Genomic DNA, 22,764 nt, shown 5'->3' on the forward strand with positions numbered 1-22,764 from the left:
ACGGAATCTTCGCATTTCACCGTCAGATAGAGGGCTCTATTGTGCTCGGTACCCTCCACGGGCAACTCATCATCAGAAAAAGTGAGTCTATTTACCTCAAATATCTTGTTAGCTATCTTTTCCAAGTGGTTTACCGAGATTTTATCAGCAACGTGGGCCTCGTTCAAGATCTTCATCAAAGCCCAGCGGTGCTCATCGGAATGGATAAACAATGATAATAATAAAATCTGAACCGGTGTTTTCCTCAACTATTCCACAATGGAATAGTCTTGCACTTTCATCTTTTTCAAAAATTCCTCTGCTTCTTCCTCGGACACAGCTTTCTTCAACAACACTGGACTATCCTTTGAAGTCTTAGCTTTCCTCAACCCTTCGGGGGCAAAGCATCTCCCCGATCGAGTCAAACCATGGGTTTCACACACTTCTTCTCTAACCTCTTTCCCCTGGTAAGTTACTATCACTCGTTCATAGTTCCACGGGACCGCCTTACTGCTGATCACTGAAAGTTGAGTTACTGGTTTTATAATAACAGGCTCTGTGCGAGCACCCTTCACGACTACAACAGGTTTACTTGCAACCCCTGTTACCACCACTTTAGCTTTCTCTGGTTTCACTGCAACAGTGCTTGACGACCCTTTCTTGGCTATCACAGCTGGCTTACTGTCTACCCCTTTCGACTGGACCGCTGATTTTCCACTGATTATCTTTTCCTTGGGACTGGTTTCACTGGAACGGATCATCATCACCGTCTGCGAAGGTTTCTTAGGCTCCTATCCCTTGTGTATCAACTTAATCAAATGGGTCTCATGGTGAACTGGCAACGGATTATGGTTGATATTTTGTGCTTCTGAGGCCTGAACCTTGATCCGATGAGTATCAATAAGCTCTTGCACAACCATTTTCAATTTCCAACACTTCTCTGTGTCATGGCCCAGGGCCCCCGAACAATACTCACAACTCAATGAGCGGTCAAGATTTCTGGGAAAGGGATTCAGCAATTTGGCCTCGATTGGATTCAACATACCCAGCTGTCTCAGCCTATGGAATAGACTAGTATAGGATTCTCCCAATGGAGTGAAAGTCTTCTGCTTCTGTAACCTCTCATTCTTAAAAGCTTGATTGGGTCGAAAACCTGCTCCAGGAGGGTTTCTATAGGCTTTTGGGGGTGGATAGTTATTTTGTGGAGCTTGGTATGGATTTTGGGGGGCTGGCACACGCCATTGAGCGTGAGCGGGAGGTTGGGTGTAGGTTTGTGCATGATGGACAGAAAAATGGGGATCTGGCGGTGGGTAATAGTGTTGTGGTGGGTTATATGGAGTGTGGGGGTAGGTTTTGGGATAGGGTCGAGGTTGATTGTAGTAATGTGGAAGGTTCCTGGATCCACCCCAAGCTGCCGACTCGATCGTCGCAACTTCCTCTTTCTTCTTCTTCCCGAGCACACCCCCGGTACCATTTTGAATGGCCTGAGTGGTCACTTTGATTACTGAATAACTCATGATCTTGTTGGACTTGAGTCCATCCTCAACCATAACACCCATTTTCACAACTTCATTAAAGGACTTGCCCACTGCTGACACCAAATGACCAAAATAAGTGGGCTTTAAAGCCTGCAAAAAATAATCAACCATCTCACTCTCTTTCATCTGAGGGTCAACCCTCGCTGCTTGCTCTCTCCAACAGAACCAATATTCTCAGAAACTCTCACCGGGCTTCTTCTCGATCTTTGTCAATGACAGACGGTCTGGGATGATTTCGAGATTGTACTAAAAATGACAGGCGAAGGCTTGGGCCAAATCGTCCCATGTGTACCACCTACTGTGATCCTGTCTGGTGTACCATTCTAATGCCGATCCACTCAAACTTTGGCTGAAATACGCCATCAGCAATTCATCTCTTCCGCTTGCTCCTCTCATCTTGCTACAAAATCCCCTTAAATGTGCTACTTAGTCGCCATTCCCGTCGTACAGATCAAACTTGGGCATTTTGAACTCGGCTGGTAACTGAACGTCTGGGAACATACATAAATCTTTATAAGCCACACTTACTTGGCCCCTTTAACCCCCTCATGTCTCGGAATGATTGTTCTAAGCTTTTGTCCTTTCTGATCATCTCTTCCTGCTCAGGGTTTTTGGGCGGCTTCTTGGTTTCTGCCGCGAGATCAAGATGAGGGGTGTATGAATAGGGTTCTGGAACTTTGAAGGTAGGTTAAAGGGGATAGTACTGGTTGTCGTGGGTCTGGAACAGAGGTTCACTGGAGGATCGGTGTAATGTAGCAGCTGGAGGTGCCACAAAAACATGAGTGACTGGTGGAGGAGGGTATGGGACTTGTTTGGGTGGAGGAGCTTATGATGAATGCGAACTGGTGCTGTGGCATTGTTGGTAGAGGGGAAAGGCTGGAGATGAGTTCACAGTAGGAGGTTCCTGAGGTTGAGCCAATGGTGTGATATAAGCAGGGTTTGCGGGATAAGCCGGTGGTAGATGCCCCTTTGCCCAGGCTTGGTAAATTTCTGCCATCTGATGTTTCAACTTATACATCTCTTTCCTCATCGTATTAACATCCAATTCTTCCACCTTGTTTGACGGGTCAACAATACTTGCTTCCAATTCTTGGTTGGCCATATTCAGCCTGTCTTTTGATCGGGTATTGTATGAGTGAGTTGCCAGAATGCCAATCAACTAATCACCTGTCTGGACTCAATACATCAACAACCTTGTTAGTGGTTAGGGCTTTAACAAATTGGTAATCTCACATTTAGGGAATGAATGCACCTAAGCAGTTAACTGTTTCTATCATGCATTCGTTCGACTGCTTGCGTCATCTCGGCTTGTCCATTTGCAACTTTCTTTCTTTTCTTCCTTTCTTTTTTATTCTGACCTTTGCTTTTCTCTGTTCTGTTTTCAACCTCTCATTCCCCTCTTGTTTTGCTATTGTTTCTTTTCTCTTATTTTCTTTCTTTTTCTTTTCTTTTCTTTTGTTTGTCCTCTTTTTCTTTTTTTCTCTCTCTTTTGTTTATGGTCGAATCCTATGGATATTGCCTACGTATCATGACCCCGCATGAATCAGACCGAGCGTAGTTCTGGGAGATAGATGTGAAATAAAATATTTTTTGGGATTTTTAGTTTTTATAAAAAATAAATGCTTCCATTGAAAAACTCAAAACTGACAAATTCCAAAAGATTAACAGACTTTGACGCAAAAACGAAATACAAACTCCGAAAATAAGACTATCATACTCCAAAGAAATACAGACTCAAAAACAGAAAGAAAATACAAACCCAACATGACTTACAGACTCTGACAGAAAAGGAAATACAGATTCAAACGAAAATCATGAGTACATCAATGCTCCTGGTGCCCGCGGGACATCATTCGGTCTCGCCGCGGGCCTATGTGCAAGATCCCTTTGAAGTTGGTCCAAATCATTCATTATCTGTTTAACAAAGGTCATCATTGCTACAAAGAATGTAATACGAGTCATATCTTCAAAGATGTGGCACTTCATAACGATGTAGTCGGCGATGTTTCTAATTCTCTCTCCTATGACACCCTTTTCTTGTAACAAACGCCCAATCTGCTGGACCCTGGCCTCCAAAGTTTGCTCAGCCACATGATTTTATTCCTGAAGTTGTTGCAAGTTTATTTCTAATTGTGCTAATGCCGTATAACAGTGTTCCCTTTCAACCTTGAAGTCTTTTGCTTGCTTGATCATTTTGTTTTCCGTGGCGATGACCCTTTTCTTCAACCCTGCGACCTCATCGTCGTACCTTTCTCTCAGCTGCTTAACCAGGCGTACCCAATCATCTGCGTTTTTAGCAAATTGTTTTTGAGCTTTGGCTAGTTCACTTTCTGCTTTGTTCAAATCAAAACTACAGTCACTCACTTTCTGCCTTAGATTAGCTATGAGCTTTTCATCCCTGTCACTCCGGGCTGGATTTTCTGCTGCTACTTTCATCTTCTGAATTTGAGCTAGAAGGGCTTTATTTTCTTTGGCTAGCCTTTTCCTTTCCCCTTAATCCGTCGCAACCTGTAAGCTACTCTCGAATTGAAGCTCCCTGATTTGCTTTTCCAGTTTTCCTATTGTGGCCCTGTACTCATTCTCCTTAGCCACCCAAACCCACTGTTCTTGTGACGCTTCAATGAATTTCTGAACATGAGGCTTTTTGGTTGGTCTTTCTGGTTCAACCCTTGCAGTGTTCTTCTTTCTATACCAAGCAATATAGGCGAGTAAGACTTCACCTCTAGATAAATCACGCACTCGAGTGTTTACTGTCAAGTACTGGCATTCATTCCAAATAGAGCGAATTGTCTCTTCATGAAATTGACCGTCAGAACTAACCTCGACCGCATGCACACTAAGATCTTCATCTGGGTGCATCACCTAACACCTTCCCAACTGTCTCATCGCCCGATAAGGAGCGTAAGGCTGAATACCTCGCAGACCTATAAGGAGGAAGTAAGGACCAGTGGCAGGCATATACACAATTTCTTCAACAGGAAGCCAACCCAATGTCCACTCGATTTGCCCTGCAGTAATGGAGCGAAGGCAGGATACCCAATCTTCAAAACCCTCTGGCAGCTTAAACCTTGCAATTCTTGTGTCAAACTCTTCAATACAACTTTTCTCTGTGGATCCATAACTTATATACTGAGGGCGATGGCATAGATGCTCGGTCATCCACATCTGAAATAACAAATTGCACCCCTCGAAGAAATTTGCCCCAGCTTTACAGGCTGTGAGAGCTTGCTATATCTCGGACACAATCATAGGGGCGAGAGTGCTCTTGGCATTGGTGATCAGGACCTTGACGACTCCGGCCACCCACAAATCGATATTCCCGTCTTTTCGGGGAAATACCACGAGGCCTAAAAAAGCTACCATGAAGGCAAAACGCTGATGCTCATCCCATTTTGTTCGATTTCCTTTGCTACAAACCCCGCTTGCTGGATCATTGAACCCCCATACATGCTCGTATTTCTGGTATATAAAACATAGAGTAGCAAAACCATCCTCCAACTCGGAATACGGGACTCCCTTGCTTATCTTTAGCAAATCTATGAACTTGTGAGAGTTAACGGCTCTTGGAGCGATCAAATACTTATGCCTTAGCCCTTCAGTACTTCCCATATAACCTGCTATCTCTTCCAAGGTTGGGGTGAGTTCAAAATCCGAAAAGTGAAACACGTTATGGGTTGCGTCCCAAAACGTAACCAAAGCCTTTATGACATCTTCTGTAGGCCTGATTTTTAACAACTTGGTGAGATCTCCCAAATGTATATTGACCTTATCTTGCTCCGATTTTCCCAGATCTTCCCACCACATATGCAACTCCAAAGGGATCTTGTTCATGACTGTTATCGGCAAACTTGAACTCGTGCTCATTCTGCACATTTATTAGGGTGATTAAGCAAAAATCAAGACTAATTTGACTCAAAGACAAAATTCACACACTTTTTCTTTTCCTCTCTTTTTTTTCAAAAATAAAATCCGGTTTTGCAAATACGGCCTTTCAGCACCTCGAAGACGAAGATTTTAAGGCTGTGTTGGCTAACCGGTGAAAACCTTGACAAATGACTACATGTGGCTGTTCTTGCAAAAACAACCTTCTGGTGCCCTTTTAGGACATTCGGCTATTTCTGACAAGAATGACATCACCTTAATTATTTTCAAATAAAAGTAAAAGTTTTTTTTAAAAGGAAAGTTGGACCCGATGGGGGTTGCCTACGTATCCCACACCCTGTGAGAATCAAATTGGCGTAGTTCGGGCAAATAAAACAAACTATTTTTGAAAACAAAGCTTCTTCTTTTTTTCCTCTTTTTTTCACTCCATTGACAAATAAAACAAACATTTTTTTTTGAAAACAAAACTCCTTTTTTTTATTATTCCAAACAAACTAATTTCTCAAAAATTCGGTAGAGTTTCGACATCATTTGGACATTAGTTTTTTTCCAAAACAGGCGATTAACTCTCTTTACCCCTCGTACTGCCAATTCTTTCCAAATTCTCTCCTTTTATTAAAAAGTCGGTCAGCATGCAAATCCGAAGCAAATAAATGCACAAGTAGCAAGTAAGATGCATCAGGATGGTCTTTTTATTTCGGGTGCACTTGTCCTAGGCTGACCCAACCCCTGTGTTGAGTCTCCAAAGTCAAATATGCATATGATGCAAACAAACGCTCCCACTAAGGATCCGGCATGAGGTATTGTTATACTAAGTTTAAAACCCTGAGTTTATTTGTTCTAGACCTGGCTTACCCGAGCAGACAACTCGAGCCGAGGACGGGGCTGCGTACCGGTAACCAAAAGATCATCCGACTTTGCAACTTATCCGAGCCTCGTTCTATTTGGGATTTGACACTAACAGAAAGAAGTCACGACCAGCGTGCACTCCTCAGGAGAGAGAAGAGAGGGATTTCGTAGCAGTTTATATATACAGTTCAGATAATATCAAAGTGGTAAAAGCAACAATTAGCACATTAGGCCCAAACATGTAACGAAATCAGATAAAGCCAAATATAACAATTTATCTAAGCTCAAATTCTGAACCCTGAACTAGAGATTCTACGTTCCTCTCTCCAGCAGAGTCGCCAGAGTTGTCACTCCTCCTTTTTTACCTACACCCTCGTACAGGGGTGTATAAGAGAGTTTTTTTCAATTTAAATGACAATCGAAATAGGATTATTTTTATTGAATTTAGAGTCGCCACTTGAGATAATTTTATGGTGTCCCAAGTCACCAGTTCAAATCTCGAATCGAGGAAAAGATTGACTCTATTTTACAGTCCGCGAACATAAAAATCCGGGTAAGGAATTCTGTTTACACGGGAGAAGGTGTTAGGCATTCCCGGATTCCGTGGTTCTAGCATGGTCGCTCAACTGTTATAATTGGCCTATTATCTAATTCTAATACATGTTTTAGCCTTTGGTACAATCTTTAACTTTATAACCGCTTTTATTTATTTTATTTTTTTAGGAAGATTTCAACGTTATTTAAAACACGTCTTGAACCACGTCACATAAATGCACCCGCGGTCCCTGACATATTTTATCTAACATTGTTGATATTTGGATTTGGTTTGGGTTACATGAAATGCACACCCGAGTTTAAGAAGGTAATTTTATTAAGATCGCGCCTAAAGAGACTAATGCGTTATTATTTTGGGGAAGGCCGTGAAATTCGCTAAACAGCCCATCCCGAATTCTACGTATTTTATTATAGCCATTTATTGAGGGCCCTAGAATTTGCATTTTTATTTGGTGAGGCTCATCTCATTTTATTTGAAGGCTGACCCTAAAGCGACTATGATTTTTCTAATTATTCTTGTCTCTAAAATAAAGAAAAGAAATCCTAATTAATAATGACTATATTTGAGGTCAATGGATTCGCGCTACTTAAACTGTCAGCCAGCTTGGGCCTGAAGCACAGCCTGTTTAAATGGACCAAAATCCAGGCACACACGAGAGCAAGACAGTCTTAAGCCTGAGCCCAGGTTTACACGGGCGTTTAATTAAAACCAAACTTGGGCCGCCTGAAATGCATCAGAGCCCAATCCATCCAAGATAGGCTGTTAAGCCCTGATCGCCCATTCAAAATGAATTTCAAGTATTCATGGACAGCTTCAAGTTACTCGTATTTCACCATATACAACAAAGGAAAAACGCGATTCACCTATTCAGATTGATGAAACAACTAAACCTTTCTGATTTCAGCTTAAAGCTCAGATTATTTCTACTTATATTTTGATGAGCTATTGGATACTATTAAGGTGAAGGAAAACATATATTGAGAATATCAAATCAATACTCAAATGATTCAGGGTCTCATGCAAGTTTACTGTCAGTACACATGAGAATTCAAGGACTCGAAATCATTTTCTATTTCAACTTCCTTCTGACTTTAATAATCAAATTAACAAGAAAAAAATTAACTAGCTAAACTGAAGGATAATTTCAGCTCATACTACTATAGTTCGAGAACTCTATACTAAACATACAAACTAAGTTAGCTACAGCTAATTTCATTCCGCACTCATCAATCTAACCAATTAACAAACACGAGATCCTTAAGCTGACTGACAGTCAGTTGCAGTATATAGCTCAGATTAACCTAGGGCAATCCCAATTAACGGTCCACATTATTACAACCCAGTTTATTGCTCAAATCAATACCATCTTAATCAACTAGCAACAAGTAACAATTTAAACAACTTAAACTATATCAGATAGCATCCAAAGTGCAGAGATCTGGTAGCAATTTTCATTTCAACTTCAACTTGGAGTTACATGGAAGCAAATCGAGGAAGTGTACCTGGAGATCGAAATATAAGTAGAAGAAAAAGAAGAAGTCAGCCACAGCAATGCAACAGCATACCAAGAGATGATCAAACAACAACAATACACAGCATAGGGAATTGAAACACAACCCAGAAAATAGTTTGAAATCAGCAGAAAATGATAGATCAATTCGAATCAGTGCCAAACAGGCCAAATGACTTTGAAAACTACCCGGGATGCACTTATCACCTTCAGTAAATCTCAAGCTCAATCAAAACCTAGCTTAGTTGGACCTAAAACCATTCGAAATCCATTCATATGTCTCTGAAACCTCAAACACCAGACTTTGAACTAGGAAAGCTTGAAATTAGACTGAAAATCCCAATGGAGCAGTAACTGTTTTTGTTTTTTTATTGGATTTTCTCTTGTTTTTGGTTTTTAGAATTTGAATTTTAAATTCTGGATCTGAAAATTAGCATATGCCTTTTTTGGGGATATTTTATGGCTGAAAAAAAACCCTAACCAAGGTATTTGAGTATCCTTTTATAGGCACTAAGAAGTGCAACTTCAGATTTTCCTTTTTCATATTAGTCCTTCTTTCATTTCAGTTTAGTCCCTCATTTTTAAACTTGTTACACAAGTAACTACCTCTATTTTTGCTGAAACATACACTAAAACCACATTCTAGAATAATCTAAGAGGTTCTGGTATAGTCTGTTATCTTCCTATCCAGTTCCAATTATCCGTATACCCCTGAACATCTTTAGAATCACTAAACTACCTCCCACTCTGATTAATCCATGGTCAACTAACAAAACATGAATTTCAGTAGTAACCATATAATCCTTAACCAACTCTTATTATTCCATCAGTTAACAAACAATAATCAATTCTAACACTTATGCTAAACATTAACACAAACTACTAATCACACTCAAACAATACTGAATTTAGAGCAAAATCAGTGAGCAACAATTTAATTAAGAAAATTACGATACCAGGGGAGAGACAATTACTAAAATCATGAACTAACCTAAACATTTGCTCTAACAACAACCATTACCTATGATTGAACTAAAAGAACACAAATCAAAGTTATATTAGACAATACTGAATTATTAGCACCAAAAAATGAATTAAACTCGTAAGAACACAAAAAAAAACTCACTGATAAAGAAACTCCGGCCAGTCAACATTTTTCAATTCGCCCATTTCGGGTGATATTTAGGCTCTATTGATGATGAAATCCTTATGAGGGAAGCCCGAGGACCCCATGGTATCATTTTGGGGAAAGGTGGTGCGACTAGGGTTTTGGCCTGAAAAAGTTTAAACCGATATTCTAATAGTTCCGGCGGGATTCGAGGGACGAGGTTAAGGGGGTTGGGTAGAGGAGATTAAGACGGTTCTAGGGTATAAATTTGGTGGAGTTTGGGACTGGTGGCGTCATGGCCGGAATTTCTTTGGTCAAAGATTCGAAGGCCTGGGGTGGGTTATGAAGGAAATTAATGGTGGATTTGGACAGAGGAAAGGAAGGGGGTTCAGGGTGTGATTTTGGGGTCAATCGGAGATAGGCCGCCGCCGTGGACGACTTCTGGCGGCGGCGTTACAGGTTTGGTCTTGGGGTGCTTGGAGACGAAGCTGCGGGGGCGGGGGGGGGGGGGGGTCTTTAGGACATTTTTATATTAGCAAACCTAGGATCCTCACGTCTGTTCGATCAACAATCAAGGGCCACGATTACTTACAGGAAACGATGTTGTTTGGTGTCCTACTGAGGCAGACCGGGTGGACATTTTCGGGTCAGACTGGGGGGGGTTAGGTTTGGGCTGAGACACTTTGGCCCAATTCTGGATAGCTTATTTTCTTCTCTTTTTAATTGTTTTTCTTTTATCTCCTTTATTTATTTTTTGTATTTCATTTTGTATTTTTTTATACTTTTTCCTCTGATTTTATAAAAATGCAAAAATTAAAATAAAGTCTTAATATATTTCCAAAATTAAGCTAATTAAAAGAATCTATTTCGCGACAAATTCAACATTTAGCCATAAAAAATGCAAAAGTGGGATTTTTTGTTATTTTCTTCATATTTTGCTCTACAAACAACTTAATCACTAAATAATCCTAAAATATGAAATTTGATCCTAAATGCAAATGTCGTGCATTTTTTTTATATTTTTCATGTGAATTAAATGCACAAATAAAAATACAAACAATTAACAGAAAATAACACAACATTCACAAAAGTGTAAAATAATGAAAGAAATCATTTTGTTTGAATTTTGGGAATAATTCATATATAGGGCAAAAATCATGTGCTCACAGCTTTTGTAATAGAGTTATGACAAAGTGGCTTGTAATAGTGATATTACAAGTTAGTGAAGTTGAAAGCCTACAAGTGTTGGTCGTGCTTTTTGTCCTCTTGTGTGGAATTTTTCCACGTAAAAATTCCTTGTCTCTTTTACTTACTGCTTTGATATTGGTATCAAAGCAGGTTATTTCTAAAAGGTTAACACCTAGAAAAAATCTCAATGGCTGCTCCATCCAACTTTGAGGAAGGACAATCAACCTACAGACCTCCTAGATTCAATAGTCAGTACTACGGCTGATGGAAGACTCGCATGCATGATTTTATAATGGCCGAAGATTCAGAATTACGGGATATCATTTGTGATAGTCCACATGTTCCTCTAAAGAAGCTTGAAGAAACTGGACCAATGGTGCCGAAAGAAAGAAAGGAGTACAGTGATATTGACAGAATAGCCGTAGAAAAGAACTATCGCGCCAAGAAAATCTTAGTATGTGGTATAGGACCCGATGAGTATAACAGAGTCTCAGTTTGTGATACTGCCAAAGAAATATGGGAAGCGTTGCAAACCGCACATGAAGGAACTACTCAGGTTAAACAGTCCAAGATTGACATGATCACCACAGAATATGAGCTCTTCAGGATGAAGGATGATGAGTCTATACAAGATATGCACACCAGATTCACATCCATCATAAATGAGCTTCATTCCCTTGGAGATGTTATTCCCAGAAATAAGCTTGTAAGGAAAATCCTCAGTATTCTACCTGGTTCATAGGAAAGTAATGTAAATGCCATCATTGAAGCTAAAGATCTACAAACTCTAACCATGGATGACCTGATTGGTAATCTGAAGACATACGAGATGAAAAGAAAGAAAGACAGAGAAATGAGAAAGCCAAAGAAGGAAAAGAACCTGGTACTCAAGGCTGAAAGCAGTGACTCAAGTGAAAAAGATAGTGATATGGCCTATCTTACTAAAAAAATTCAAAAGATAGTTTGAAGGAATAGTGGTATACCAAAGAGGTGCAGTTCAAGTAAGGCAAGGAACAATGATCTTTGTCACAGGTGCGGAAATCCAGAGGATTTCATCAAAGACTGTCCACTTGTGAAACAGGAGCAATACAAACAAAACCCTAACAAAGCAGCAAAAAGGAACCTGGTTCCACACAAACGATTCAGTCGAAAAAGTGCAGCTGACAATATTGTGAAGCAGGCTTTTGTTGCTTGGGGATACTCCTCCAGTGAATCAGAAAGGGAACCAGATGTAGAAAATAGCTCCATGATGGCAGTGAAAGCTGAAGCAACAAAGTATGACTCACTGTTCGCGCTAATGGATAAGTCTGATGATGATGAAGAAGAAGAAGATGAAGATGATGAGGTAAATTTTAGGGATGTTCAGAGAAATCTGAAATCCTACTCTTCTAAGAAGTTAAAGTCATTAACAAATGTTCCAATTGATGCTTACTATAACCTTGATAATAATAAGGAGATCCTGACCATAGAACTAGGAGAAGCTAAACAATCTAGAGATGATCTGGTGGTCTGTGTAGTGGACCTAAATGAGACCATAGCTAATCTTGAAAAAAAGGAAGTTCTGAATGGAAAAATAACTAGAGTAGAAAATGAGAGAGATGACCTGATGGTAGTGGTTGTTGACTTGAAGGAAACAATAGAAGGTCTTAGCAATGAGAAACACACTCTAGAAGAAAAAATTGCAGCTACTGAGCAAGAGAGGGGTGATTTTTTAGTAATAATCACTGACCTAGAGGAAACCATTGAGGGACTCAATAGAGAACATATGACTGTGAGTCCTGGGTAAGGGAAGGAAGTAGCTAGTGAGACACACATCAAGCTTGAAAAGGAATTAACTTATGTGAAAACTAGTCTATGTGATGAACTTGAGAAAAATTGGCAACTTCAAGCTGAATTGGAGAAAGTAAAATTTGATCTTGAGAAATCTCTAAAGTGGACATGGTCCTCAGATGTTGTCATTGCCATGTATTTCAACAATAGTGGAAATAGGCAGGGAATCGGGTTCCAAAGGGAGAAAACGCCTTACAACCCTCACAGCAAGTACGTCACTGTTCCTGATAATTAGTTGTGTACCCACTGTGGGAACAATGGGCACTTTAAAGAAAATTGCCAAGCCGGGGTTCAATCTGTTCAGAAAAACAAAGTGTTTACTGACAAAGTGACTACTAACAAGGGACCAAGTACCGCTCTCAAGAAACGAATATTGCCTGCATGGACTAGAAAAGACCTTATACATCCCTTTTATCATAACAAGGGACCCAAACTAGTTTGGGTTCCTAAATCTAACCCATAATTTGCATGTGCAGGGAACAGTGAGAGGAAGCAGACTGCAATGGACCATGGACAGTGGATGCTCAAATCACGTGACTGGAAGCACCATGGATTTCTTCTCACTGAAAGCCCTACAGGAAGGGAATGTATCCTTTAAAAAAATGAGGGGTACATTCTCAGTGTTGGAAAGGTTGGAAAGTCTACTTGACACTCAATTGAGAACGTGTACTATGTGGATGACTTGAAGTACAATCTCCTAAGTGTTTCTCAAATATATGATAAAGGTAATGCAAAGTGGTCTTAGTGGCAAAAAGAAACAAGAACATCTACGTTGCTGACTTTGAATCTCTACAAGCTGGTGATATGAGATGCTTGAAGTCGGTTGATGATGACGCAAAGCTTTTGCATGGAAGATTGGGGAATGCAAGCTTCTCACTTCTGAATAAATTAATTTGCCAAATTCAAGATTCACCTGGACACTAGTTCTTAGAACAGAGGATGAGACTTTCGAGGTATTTATGGCATTTGTCAAGAAGATACAAATGAAGATAAAATTGAAAGTAGTATGCATCAGATATGACCATGGGACAGAATTTGACAACGCCAAATTTGATGAGCTTGTAACAAAAATGGAATCACACACAACTTCTCAGCACCAAGGACTCCACAGCAAAATGGTGTTGCTAAAAGAAAGAATAGAACTATGGAAGGCATGGCATGGACAATGCTCATCGACAATGGAATCGCCAAAAATTTCTGGGCAAAAGTAATAAACACTGCTTGCTACTTGGTGAATAGGTGTATGATCAGGTCCCTCCTGAACAAACCCCACTATGAGCTGCCAAATGGAAAAAAACCAAAGACAACTCATCTGAGAGTCTTTTGAATAAAAATGCCATGTTATCAACAATGAGAAGGACCAGCTTGGGGATTTTAATGCAAAAGGCGATGAAGTAATCCTTCTGGGATACTCCCCACAAAGAAAAGTCCACAAAGTCTACGACAAAAGGGCACACTAGTGGAAGGAAGTGTTCATGTGCTATTCAACAAGACACATTCCTCTAACAAAGGAGGAAACAATGATAATCAATATAATGAACCATCTCTGGTCCCTGGGAAATAAATGAGGTTTCAAATGGGAAGGCTGATATGATGAGTAAGATGAAGGAGATAGGTGAAAGACAATGCAACATCCTCTTCCACTTCTCACAAGGAACGTGGTACTTCAATTACTACCACTAAAGATGAAGAAAGAGTAGAGATGCAGTGTAAGGCACTCCAAGTAATAGAACAAGGAGTGCAGGGAAATCCAATTAACCTACCAAGTTCCTCTACCAATCAAACCTACGTCCCAAATTGGAAACACAAAAGCTCTCATCTGCCTGATAATATAATCACTCCCCTTCATTCTGGATTTAGACAAGAATCAAAAATTCAAAAATTCCCTAGTCCCTTCTGTATTTCCACTCCAGAATAGAATCCAAAATCAAGTCCCAAGGAATCCTACTTGAAGGCTGCCAAAAGAAGTTTGAGATACCTTAAGTGAACACAAGACCTGGTCCTGTATTACCCCTCAGGTGACAGTTTTAACCTTATTGGGTATCCTGATGTTAACCATGCAGGTTATCTTGTGGACAGGAAAAGCATTTCTGCAATGGGTCACTTGCCATGATCATGTCTCATATCTTGGGGCATAAGGAAGCAAAACTCAATGGCTTCGTCAACAACTAAAGCAGAATATGTAGCGGCAGCATCCTACTGTGCTTAAATCCTATGAATTAAGTAGCAAATGAAAGATTTTGGGGTATTTTCTGATGGTACACCTTCTCTATCCAGTTCAAGACAAGAGGACCAAGTATATTGGGGTGAAGCATTATCTATTGAAGGTCAATATGGAGAAAGGGTTGATTTGTGGAAAGTCCTGCAACACAAAAGACCAAATTTCAGATATCTTCACCAAAGCCTTGAGTAGGGAACATTTTGGAAGAAACAATGTGAAGCTGGGGTTATTAAAATCTAATGGCGAACCTGATTCTCCATTTGTTGGCTATGTAAAACACCTTCAGGTAAAATTAGCTAAAGTGTTTTCTGGCCAAGCCTAACTCACATCGATACCATTGCAGGTAAACGCGCATGACAACCATAGAAGCTAAAGGTACAGTTATGAACTGCGAAAGAAAAGCTGCTAAAATCTTTTTCAAAAAAATGTTCAGGCATCAGGTTAGTAGTAATGTGCTTGTTCTGCATGCCTTCTCAAAAATGTTAACAAAATTAACTCAACTGCCACATCATCCGACTTTTCAAAGTCTGCATGTCATGTCTTGTCTTTCAAATCCCTTCATCCCCTCTACACGATAATATTTTCCCACAAATCTACCGTCGTTTTCAGAACTGTTCAGGACCCGTTTCTCTCTCTTCTCATCATTAGCCCTTCTTCCAATAAAACTTTCTTTCTCCCTCACAGCAAGTCATGGACCTTCATCTCTTTTGTATATCTGTGATCCTCTTCATCTCTCTCTCTCTCTCTCTCTCTCTCACTTTACTTACCTACCAAATACTCCTATAATGGCAATCGAACGATCGCTTCCTTCTCCCACCATTAACACCACTCCCACTTCCCTATCATCCTTAAAATCATCCCCAGAAATTCATTATTCCACTCATTCCAATACTACTGTATCCACACCTGGTTCCTTTTTTTTTCCTATAGTTTTTCGTTTTTCTGACAAACCATGTTTCCATTCCATGTATTGAAAACCCTATGTCTTGTCATTCCTCTGATCTCATCAAAGAACACTCATGAGGTTTTACCTCTCAAGTGTCAGAGGTCTCTGAGGAAGATCCTGATCAATATCTGAACTCCTCCATTTTGGACTCAGTGACTCTCATAGAGTCACTAGAAAAGGAAGCAGCACACAACATCATGGTTATCACTGCTGAGAGTCTGATGAATGAAAAAGCATATCTCTTGTCTGAGTATCAGGGAGAAGAAACTCCATTCCTAGGCAATGTAAGAACCATAGTACTCCCCGAGTCTTTGGCTCATGAGACGTTCCCAGACAAACCTACTAAAAAACCTAATTCTCTTCCAAGAAAACCCACTCAGGCATCTCCTTATCATCCTAAGCTCTTAGAATCCTCCTCCAAGTCACCCATTATTAGGTCCCAACAAAAATAGGGCTTCGAGTCTACATTGCAGAAAAGTAGGAGGAGTGTCAAGACAAGGAAAAAGAGGTTGATGAATCAATGGGAATTTGTTACTGGCAAGAGCGTTCCAGTAGGTGGGGTTGACAAAAATGCTCTAAAGGAACCTGGTTCCTCAGTGAAACAATCTATAAAAGCTCAAAAGTCTGTGGATGAAGCTTCCGATGAAGCTATTGAGAAACAAAATGGTGCATCAGCTTGATGCCGCTATCTGTGTTCAGACAGTTGAGATTGGGTGAGCCTCCCACCCACGGTGATTTTATAGTTGGTTGATCTCTCCATTGCACATCCTAAAGGAGTGATTGAAGATGTGTTAGTTCAAGTGGATTCTTTCATATTCCCTGCTGATTAAATTATCTTGGAATATGAGCCTAATCAGGAAGTCCCATTTTTTTAAGGCGTCCATTCTTAGCCACGTTCCGAGCTATTATTGATGTATGTAAAGGAAAGATGACAATAAGAGTGGGTAATCGAGTGGAGGTATTCAATGTATATAAATCACTCAGATTGTCAGCCCCCTATGAAGAGATATCCATGATTTCTGTGGTGGAAGGTGATATGAAGTCATTGGTACCTTATATGAGCCTTATAGATCCTCTTGAACGAGCCTTGGTTGGGGATGAAGAAGACAGTGAAGATGAGATGACGGAAGAAATTGAGCAAGTACTTAATATGTCTTGCAATTATGTCTATGGGTTTTGGAGATTTGAGGAGTTGGACAGGTCTGTTACTTTGACCCCTCATAAGTCATCTATTGAAGAAGCTCTAAAGCTAGATCTTAATCCCCTTCCAGCGTTGTGCTATGCTTATTTGGGAAACTCTGAGACATTCCCGGTGATTATCTCATCTAGCTTGACCGATGTGCAAAAAGAAAAATTGCTCACAATGCTTCGTGAGCATAAAAAGGCTATTGGGTCGACAATTGTTGACATCAAAGGAATCAGTCCATCATTTTGCATGCATAAAATCTTTCTAGAAGATGGACACCGCCCCAATGTTTCCTCTTCTCCATTATTTTTATTTTGTAAATAAGTTCCCCATTCCCCCTCCCAAACGTCCCAAACCCCAATTCCCCATTAGTGGTTCTTTCGAACTCTTTTCTATAGTGGGTGGTCTATTGTGCACTGAAATTGGTTGAAACAATTTGGTTGTTGTATTGTATATGGAGTAGTAAACTAAAATTCCTTCTACTTTGTTAAAATTTGGTAGGGACACCATGTAACACAATTGTTGAATTAGTTGCACACATTTAATGCCCACCATATGTTTGATAAAATATTTGAATGAGTATTTTGTGCATCGGTGAAGTCTGAGTAACCGAGTATAGTTGTATGTGATATCAGGCTAAGTGTGGGGTGTTTTGGGGGTGGTTTTACATAATTCGGATCTTGGATTTAATGTGCACATGTCACCCACACCATGTATCTTGTATTACGTATGTTGTAGCACTTTGTTAGAATTAGCTAGTGTAATGTATTAGTTGTAGAGATTACAGACCATGTGTCATTTGCTTGCATTAAGGCTAAATCACTTCTCATGATCAACCACTTGATTTGTGTAGCATAGTTAGTGAATTATAATTGAGCGGCATGGGGAAGTCTTGAGTACCCATTGTTTTATAGTGTAACACCTGTGCGTTTTAAACCATGATTATGAGTATAATACATTGAGCCTTCGATTTTAAGTATGGGGTTATCTTTGACTCTCACGATAACCTTAGGTGGATTTCTTGATTCATTTTCACATTCATGTTTATTTGTGTTGTAGGCTGCTATGGCTCGTGATAGTGCGAACAAAGGCAAAGGAGAGGGGAAGTCCTCAGCCACTGCTCCCACTCCCAAAAAGCGCAAGCAAAGGGAAGGATCATCTAGCTAAGCGAAAAGGAAACAAATTGTCGACGGATTGAAGAAAGCACCATTGGGACCAAGGCCTCATTTGGATATCGTTCGTGATGATACCATACAATGGCATAGGGACTTCGTGCCATATGGGTAGTACGTCTCCGAGATGGGTATTAATGTGAAAACATTGGAAAAAACTTTGCGGACATGCTTGCCTGGTTGCGAGAAATAAAGATGGATAAATTCCTAGAGTGTCCCGGCCATGCAAATTTGAGCATGGTGTGAGAACTGTATGCCAATTAGAATGCGAGACTTGTTCACGTCATGGGTCTGTGGAAAGGAGGTTCCCATGTATAGGAAGTCTTTAAGTGACTTTTTGGGAGTCGATAACTCTATCTCACGGAGATTACAAAAATTTGTCAAATGCCCAAGCTACCCGGCGATACGTCACGCTCTTTGTGGCATCAATTCGAATGCCAAGTGTCACACCTCCTTTTTACCCACCCCGAGGGGTATATAAGGGAGTTTTTCCAATTTAAGTGACATTATTCAAAATGGGATTATTTTATTCATTTTCAGAGTCGCCACTTGGAATAATTTATGATGTCCCAAGTCACCGGTTTATTTTAAATCCCAAATCGAGGAAGTTTTTATTTCTAAAGTCTGCGAACCAGAAATTTTAGATAAGGAATTCTGTTAACCTGGGAGAAGGTGTTAGGCATTCCCGAGTTCCGTGGTTCTAGCATGGTCGCTTAGAAATTTATACTTGGTTTAATTATTTAACTACTCATTTTTAAAGCCTATGTGCAATTATCTTTTTACAGCTTTAAAATCACTTGAATTATTCGTAATTAAAGAATTGAGTTATGCGTACATATACTCTATTCTTTTGGCGCGTCAAAATCGTGTCACTCGAACATGTCCACGATTAATAACGTTTTTGTTGATTTATTAAGAAATATTTGGTTGAAGTTGCGTGAACACATCCCTCAAGTCACTTTTTAGAATCAAATTAGCAATTATGTTACGCGAACGTATACGTAATCACAATACTAGTCTAAATTGAGCCTAAAGCAAACTACGAGTGTTCATTTTTTAAAAATCGTAATCGTGTCACGCAACTGTGTACACAATTGAATTAATAACATTTTATTATTATTAACATTGTGTCGCTCAAAGTTGCGCAAACGCATACTTTGACTTATATTTAGAAACCATAATTACGTCACGCGAACATCGAAAATTCTAAAGATTGCTTATCTGGGTGTTGGCGGCCTAAGCATGCCCCTAGTAATAAGCAACAATGTACAGTAATAAAATGTTTCAAATCCAAATTGTCACTCACGCTTAAGTCTAATCCTTCTGTAGAAGCCTATAGTTCATAAAATACTAAAATTTGCAACTGATGGTTAATAAAGAAAATCAAAGAGAACATTTTAACGCTCGATATGCTTCTGCTAGGATGAGAATTGCTAACTAGTGTTCAAATAGTCCTTTTAGCATTAAAAGTTTAAGAAAGAGATTAAATGTATCATTTGCTTGATTTAACAAAAATGGCATACGAACAATAAAAAAATATACATGTACTAGTATTTTGTCTACAGAAAAATCAATTCTAGAAAAGGGGAAAACCTGTGTATGTTGGTTTTATCTAAAGCTGCAGTTCTTTTCATTTGAGTTTACCAACAAAGACTAACTCTTAACCCAAAAAAATCAAAATCTATACAAACACACACAGACCATTTAAATGCAAAATTGTTAGATCAATTCTGTCAGTGAGTCTTATAACCAAGATAAAAGTTTAACCACAAATCTATATAGCTCAATATTCACTGTTGTTGACATTGCTAATTTTTATTCAATATAAGATCCCATTTGAGATTTCATACAACTAAAATAAGATTAACTTCAACCTTAGACCCAATTAACAATTAACAATTAACAACAAAAACAATAATCAAATTAGATGAACAACGTCAATCAAACAACTAAAATTTCATGCCATCTATTCATCTACGCAAGAAAATACCATACGCACATATGAAATAACCAGTAAAAAAAATGAAACATACCTTTTGTTGTTCGAATTATACAGCGGGTACAATGAAAGAGAAGCTCCAAAACAATAACTTAGATCGAGCTACTCGACAAACACTCGAACTGGAAACCTCAGGCAATCGACTACAGTTCTAGCGAAACCCGCTTGTCGCCCCGAACTCGAACCCGACTCAAGAAAATCGACCAAGCTCCAGTAGTTTCAGAGGTGGTTTTTTGGACAGAGAAGAGGGCTGGTTTTGGGGTAGATTTTCAGCTCTTTTTTGGGTTTTAAAATGGAGCTGAAGTTGTAGCTCCTTTAATGATGTTAGAAGCTGATTTTAGGACCTCTCTTTTGCCCTTTGGTGATAGATTTGAGGGGCTTTTTATGGCTGTTTTTTGGCTGGCCGAAAATGGAGTTCATGGATGTCACTTTTCTTGATTTTTCAACCCCTTTTTTATTTGTGGAGTGTGAGTTGTTTTCTCATATGGTGGAGGGGATCATGGGAGTTAAAGTATAAAGGTGGAATGTGAGTTGGAAAGTGTAAGGGTTGAATGTGAGTTGTGAGGGAATAATTGTGTTGATGGTAAGGTATGTGCTAAATGATGTGAGGGAATTGGGAATAATTCAAGCATGGTCAAAAATTAGGTACTCACAGCATGCCCCTCTTTGCTTGGAAACATGAAGAGCTTTCAAGCAAAGATAATGTGAGCCGTGACTAATTTTTGAACATATCTTAATTCAAAAAAGAAAGAAATAAGGATAAGAAAAAAAAAAGGTGCAACCGAGTCCTAGTTTTGGACAACCTACATATCCCGGGTTATAAGGGAATCAGATCGCATGTAGTTCAAGGAGAATTGTGGAATGATAAGTTGAGAAGTCGAGTGAGGTTCCGTGGAAGGTTTTTCAATTGTCATCCTCGCATAACTGCAATATTTTCTTTATAGTTGCAGATTTATTCTTCAAAAAGGAAACAAATTTGTGCCCTTCTCTCGGTTAGCTTCGCCCTTGTAGCCGGTGAGTTTTCCATTATTTTTCCTCTTTATTCATTTCATTGTTCCAGTATTTTTTTTTATATAATTTTTAGTGGTTATTTGTTATTATTATTTTAGATGGGTCATTTATGTGAAACAAGGTTGTTTTATGGCATCTCAAAACTTTGGAAAAGATTTATTCTTGACAAAGATTCTCTGTCTATGTTTAATTTTCTTAAAAATATATTTTTTAATGAGCATTTGCTCTTGTAATTCTATGTGGCTCCACTTATGTTAAACAAAATTGTTTTGGCAGCTCAGAAATTGAGGAAATTCAGTTCTTGAAGAGTCAAAATTCCTTTTTATTTTATTTTATATTTTGAATTATGAAAGTTTATGTGGAATGATTTACGTGAAAGAAGAGTATTCTGGTAGCTCGGGTGGTGGGAAGATTCCGTTCTTTAAGAATAAAATGTTTATCTAGCTTGTGCTCTTAGTTGTCGCGTGCACATTGGCTACTATGTTCGACCGTATGCAATTTTACTATGTCTTGTAGCTGTGTGACTACATGTAGTAGAATCAAAGAGTTTCTTTTCTTTAGCATTGGATGTTGTCAAATTCTAATTTCATGTCGAGGTGAAAAAGAAAAAGAATTGTTGTTTTTGGTGTGACATTCAGAGCAGAATATCAAATAAATAAATAAATAAAGCCGCAAATGATTTATGCTTGGTTGCACACACTGAATGATTATTATCTTGAATAATATATGTGTATTACCATGGTATATCCGTAATTTTTAAATATGTTGTTGAAAAAATTGATGCGTTTTTTGCATGTTATTAATTTGTTTAGACCTAAAGTCTCAAATTCTAAAGTTTAATGCTAAGATAGAAATAGATATCTTGAGAATTCCTTTGCCATGGAAGAGTTTTCGAATTTATAACTTTTAGGTTTCATCTATGTTATTATGTGTTGCTTTAAAAATACTTGATTACTGATTTGTAACTTTAGTAAGTGTTTAACCAAAAATCTGAGTCTTTGTCAAAGCTAGAAATAAAGAGAAATTCGGGTTACTGATAATCTGGAGATGAAAATAATAGAAAACTTCTGAGAATAATAAAGTAATAAGTAGTTTTGTATTTCAGTGTAATCTCAATAATATTTCGTGTTCCTACAGATGTTGAGTCCTTCTCCTTTATAGTTGATTCTAGGAGAAAGTGTAATGCCTTTATTTTAATGAGGCAATTATGAGCAATAAATGATATTAAAAGAAACGTTACACAATTATTTCTATTTAATTCAAATTCTCTAACGTATTTGATATTTAATGTTGTATTTAGACTCTTTTACGTCATCAGATTTGTATCTTCAACTTCTCCCGATCTTCGGTCTTTAAACGACTCGAATAGGTACGAGACTCGTGCCATTTGAGTAACGGTCCACACCTATGTTGCTTTCTTCTCCCCATATCTGTTGTCGCCCGTGCCTCTTGGCTATTTATTGCGTTTTGACCTTTTGACCAGTCCATGTGTCATGACACGTCATCTTCAATATACAGACTCAGTTTTTTCCCAATACAAATAGTCCCCCCACTTTTAATTTATTTATCAATTAAATATTTGGGAAGTGGATCTTCACAAAAAGGGAATTTTTGCCGTAATCAATATTATGACAGTACTGACGCTTCAAAAAAATTCATGTTTGTCTATGCATGTTTATTTGTTAAATTAATAAACGCAATAAAAAAATTTGTATGTTTATCTTCATAAAAACATACATTATTTATGTTCCCCCCACGTGATTTTTGCCCTATATGAGAGTTACTCCCA

General features: G+C 38.8%; 1 long non-coding RNA gene across 1 annotated transcript; it reads right to left on the reverse strand.

The window, feature by feature from the left end:
* Window positions 1-8,064: 8,064 nt before the first annotated feature.
* LOC138880336 (uncharacterized) lies at window positions 8,065-20,317 on the reverse strand. Its single transcript, XR_011402932.1, has 2 exons — window positions 19,999-20,317; window positions 8,065-8,306 (listed from the first exon to the last, which is right to left on the reverse strand). It is a non-coding gene; the product is annotated as an uncharacterized lncRNA (long non-coding RNA).
* Window positions 20,318-22,764: the final 2,447 nt, after the last annotated feature.

Source organism: Nicotiana sylvestris, chromosome 10 (genome assembly GCF_000393655.2).
Source record: "Nicotiana sylvestris chromosome 10, ASM39365v2, whole genome shotgun sequence".
Lineage (NCBI taxonomy): Eukaryota > Viridiplantae > Streptophyta > Magnoliopsida > Solanales > Solanaceae > Nicotiana > Nicotiana sylvestris.